Genomic DNA, 5,550 nt, shown 5'->3' with positions numbered 1-5,550 from the left:
ATGGACAGTCTTTAGCTTGGATCTCACTTGAAAAATATTAGCTATGGTAGTTCATCTAGATATTTTTGTCGTGTGGGATTAATAATAAGCTAAGCCAGACTGTTTCTAACTTTACAGCAGGTAAGTTTTATTGAAAATATTCATTTTCCTTAAAATGCTGCCATTAATAACACTGTAAAACACCACTTCATGGAAATGCTTATGTAGTTTAAAACTGTGTTTCCATAACAGCTAATGAAGAACATACAAAGTCCTGGACTCTTAAAGAGCAAAGAAAGAGAAAAGCTGACTCTCCAGCATTCGAGTGTCCCTGAATCAACTAAAGCTGGATGAACATCGGAACCAGAGACTCCTGGAGGCCTTCAGCCATTTTCATGTGAAAATTTAAATTGATTGCTGATCCTTCAGCTCTATAGGCAGTGAAGGATGGATTTTATCTTTTATTTTCTTTGCAGGAAATTTTCTTAAAGAGATAATACTTCCTAATGAAATAGAATATTTTTCAAACAGGAAAAAAGTGGAAGGCAAGAGAAGGAACAACATTTCAAGAAGGCTCAGTAATGGTGTCCATCCCAGTTCAGCCCTCTGGTAAGGCAGGCTACTTAGTTCAAGGTTTTATATCAGTTTTCTGATGGGATCTCACTGGAATGCATATTATACAGGGAAAACTCAGTCCAGAATTACTATACTTAAAATCCACTATAAGAGATACCATTTCAAGTAAGGTCTCTATAGAACAGAGCTATTTCTGTATGTCAACTATTTGTAGATCTGACTTAGCAAATGCTCTGAAACAAATAAGCCCACTCAGCAAATCACATCCTTGATCCTTGAACAAGTAAAAGGCTTTCTCTATCATGACCATACCCACTTGTCTGAACTATCCAATTTAGAACTCAATTTTACTTCCTTGAATTGATTCTCATGTGCCATTCTAGTCCCAGAAACTAAAAATAAAAATGGATGCTTAAGAGAGAGGAAGCTTTGGGCAAACTCCAATCACTGTGTTTAGCATAATTAAGAAAGAAGTTTTCCATGTGCACCCAGGAGTATTCCTTACACCCGTCCCTAGTACACAGAGTTCTACAATTTTGGGTTTGTCCCTGATCATTGCAATCCCAGAGCACAGCCAAAGCCAGCAGGTCATTCTGACCTGGCTCTATCAGCCCCCTTCACCAGTGACTCATCCTCTCCTCCCAAACAGACATCAGAATTTAGTCCTTGGGCTCAGCACCCTTCCTCTCCCAAGGCTGCCCTGGAAAAACATCTAATGAACTTCTGCTTTTGACAATAGCAGACTTGGTAATCAATACCAACTTTTCCACTGAAGACAAATTGGGAAATGCTGAATGAATGTTTTTAAAACAGCTTCTTAAAAGCATCAAAGAACTCACAAGAGAATGAGGAATAACCAGGCCAAAGGAGAAAGAACTCAGAGATGGGGGGCTGCTTTTGCCTTTTAACATTTGTCTGTCTGGAAGGGGTGGATGAAAGGCTGAGCTGCACGGTTAGCAGCACCCCCTACAGTTTGGGGACTGGGGAGACAAAAGTAAGAGTCCAAGGCCCACCAAGGTTGGGGAACTTGTTAAAACACTCTCTGCTTTAGGCTGGGTCTCAGAAGGCTCCACCCTTGGAATAAGGGGAATCTCAAAGAAATAAGCTGTCATTATTCACAGACAATATAATTGAGAATGTAGAGAATTCAAAACAACTTACAAATAAGTTATTAGAATTAATAAGTGAATTTAGCAAGATCACTGGACATCAGACCAAAATCAGTCCTATTTCTCTATGCCAGCACCAAACAAGTGGAAAATGAAGTTTTTGAAACAATGTCATCTACAATAGCATCTACAAGTCAAATACTTAGAAATAAATCTAATAAAAGATATAAAAATAAATCCAAGAAAAGATTCTACACAGAAAATGATCAAATATTATTGAAAGAAATTAAAGATCTAAATAAATAAAGGGATGTACCATATCAGTTCTCCCCAATTAAATTAAACTCTATTTTCAATGCAATCCCAATCAAAATTCCAGCAGTGTGTGTGTCTGTGTGTGCGTGTGTGTGTGAATTGACCACCTGACACTCAAGTTCTTATAAAATGCAACAGACCAAGAATAGCCAAGACAAACAGAAAAAAAGACAAAGGTGGAGGATTTACTTTGCCAATTATCAGGGCTTATTACAAAGCTATAGGAATTAAGCCAGTGTGCTACTGATACAATAATAGACAAATAGATCAACGGAGGAGTAGAGAACCCGGAAAAAACCCACACATATATGGTCACTTGATTTATGATAGATGTGGCACTGTAGAGCAGTGGGAAAGGGTCATATTTTCAAAAAATGGTGCTGAGTCAATTGGATATGCATATGGAAAACAATGAAACTTGACCCTTACTTCACATCATATAAAAAAAATCAATTCCAGGTGGATTGTAGATCTAAATGTGAAAGGTGAAACAATCAAGCATCCCAAAGATAACACAGGAAAACAACTTTGTGACCTTGAGGTAGGCAAAGATTTATTTAACTACACAAAAAAAGCTAACCATAAAGGGAAGATTGATACACTAGACTTCAATAAAATTAACCATTTCTCTTTATCAAAAGACATCACTAACAGAGTGAAAAGGCAGATCACATAATAAAAAAACATATTTGCAACACCAATAACAGACAAGGAGCCAGTATCCAGAAAGCATAAGGAATGCTTGCAAGTCAATGTTCATGCCAGACAAATGGGCAAAACACTCGAACAGACACTTCACGAAAGAGAATACCCAAATGGTCAATAAACATATGAAAAGATGCTCAACTTTTTAATAATCAGGGAAATGAAAATTGAAGCTGCAATGTAATATCACTACACATCTGCCACAATGGGTAAAATTTAAGACTGACACTACCTAGTCTTTGCAAAGTTTAGAGCAACCATAACTCTCATACACCACTTGGGGTAATGTAACTTGGTACAAGCATTTTTGAAAACTCTTTGGCATTACCTATTAACGTTGCACAAACCCATGTGATCCAGAAAAACCACTCTTAAGTTTACACCCAATAGAAGCGTGAGCATATGTATATCAAACAACTTGAACAAGATATTTATAGAAACAGTATTCTTAATTACCTGAAATAGGAAAACTGTCAAAATATCCATCAACAGTAGAATGGATAAATAAATTGTGGTATAATCATACAATGGAATATACCTATCCTTTGTTCAATTACTTTAATTCATTCCTGAAAACACTGCAACCATTGACTCTGATCACCAGTTCCAATGTGTGGAGCTGGGTTTCCCCATACCACCAAGCAATTCTCAGACACCAGCTGGGTGTCTACAATTCAACTCAATCCTGACACTGTCTACCTGGAGAGAGCATCAGATCCCACAGGTTAAGGGCTCAGTCCTACATGACTGCACTCCTCGAAACTTCAGACACCAGTCTCAAACCCAGGTGCTTCTGACCTACCAGCTATAGATTGGAGGTTCTAACAACCCCCTCCTTGGGTTTCATTAATTTGCTAGAGCAGCTCACAGAACTCAGAGAAACATTTTACTTACTAGGCTACCAGTTTATTACAAAAGGATATAATTCAGGAACAGCCAGATGGAAGAAATGCCGTTCCCCACAGGGCACGGTATGGGGAAAGGGCACGGAGATTCCATGCCCTCTCAGAGCACCACTCTCCCTCAATCCCCACACGTTCACAAACTCACGCGCTCTCCAAACCCTGTCCTTTTTTGGGTTTTTATGGAGGCTTCATTACATGGGCATGATTGATTAAATCATTGTCCACTGGCCATTGAGTCAACTTCCAGCCCCTGGCCCCTCTCTGGAGGTGAGAAGATGGGACTGCAAGTTCCAACCCTCCCATCACATGATTGGTTTTCCTGGCAACCAGCCACCATCCTTAAGTGAGATCCAAAAGTCACCTCATCAGCATAACAAAAGATACCTTGATAGCTCTCATTGCTTAGGAAATTCCAAAAGTTTAGGAGCTCTGTGTCAGGAAGAGTGGAAGAAGACCAAATATATATTTCTTATTATAAATCACACTATCATAGCCACTAAATCAAAAACATTCAAAGAAAAATATTTTTATTAGTTTTAATGGGAAAAACTAATGCATTTTATTCCATGCATAAAGACCCAAACAATATTCACAAATGCAAAATATATCTATTGAATAATGAAAACAAGTTTATATAAGTAATAAAGAACAATTTAAAAGTAAATAGTTTGTACATAAAATATGTGATATCAGGTTCATTGTATTCATTCTTTTTTCTTCTTTCTGCACCATTTTTAAACATCTCCAACATCCCTTTAGGGGATGATGGTTTTTTGCACTCAAACCGCACCTATAAACAAAGTAATAGCACAGTAAAACAAACTAGAAGGCAAAATAAAGGCTAAACATAAGACCTCTTGAAAGCAAGTGGAAATACAATATTCACACAGCAGTCTGAAGAGTCAGGGAAAACACCACTTCTCCCTCTCTTAGTGTATCCATGCAAAACAACACATTTTCGGTTCATGCAAATATGGCATACAATCAGAATTTGTTCCATATGATATTCTTTGACTAGGAACAATTGTTCAAGAATTTTGGTGAAAGTGTTTGCCTGAAATGATAAATGTTAAAACATCACTTCCTATAGCATATTCCTTTAGTATGTTTTGGGGTTGAAAAAATCATTACACTGAATAAAAAGGAGTCATTCAAAAATATTGGAATAAATTTTCAAGAGCCATTATAAATGAAGAGTTGTTAACTAAACGGTCATTAGGCAGGGTTTAAATCTGAACTACAAGCAATGAAAATGAACAAACTATTGCCACATGTAAGAACGTGGGTGAATATCAAAAATATATTGCTAAGGCAAAGCCAAACAAAAAAGAATGCATACTGCATATTTCTGTTTATATAAAATTCCAAAGCACGCAAAACAAATGTATAGTGTTAGAAGTGAGATTAGTGGATACTTTTGGGGAAGAGAGAAGATATCATAATTGGGAAGGGCCTGAGGATGGCTTCTGGGGTTTGGGTAATGTTCTATTTCTTGATCCAAGTAGTAGTAACCAGGGTATGTTTTTGTGATAATTTATTCCGTTGCACACTTGTGCTTTGTGCACTTTTCGGTTTGAATGTCATACTTCACTAAAAATATTTATTTAAAACAATTCTTTAAACATGACTGAAAAAACAACAAAAATATCAAGTACCTAAAGAATAAAACTAATAAAAAATACTCAACTCTCTATGGAGTAAACTATGAAACTTTGTTGAGCAAAATGAAAGAAGATGTAAAGAAATAGGGATATCTACCATGTTCATAGATTGGAAGAATCAATGTTGTAAAGATTTAATTCTCCTCAAAATTGATCCATAGGCTCAACACGATCTCAATCAAAATAACAGATTCTATGTGTGTGTGTGTGTGTGTGTGTGTGTGTGTGTGTGTGTGTGGTTTGACAAGCTGACTCTAAGATTTATATGGAAAGGCAAAGGTCTAAGAATAGTCTATATTC

The sequence above is a fragment of the Ceratotherium simum genome, chromosome 1, assembly GCF_057802395.1.
Source record: "Ceratotherium simum simum isolate JZ-2026a chromosome 1, ASM5780239v1, whole genome shotgun sequence".
NCBI classification, from domain to species: Eukaryota; Metazoa; Chordata; class Mammalia; order Perissodactyla; family Rhinocerotidae; genus Ceratotherium; species Ceratotherium simum.
The sequence above is the reverse complement of the archived record's forward strand: the minus strand, read 5'-3'. Positions refer to the sequence as shown.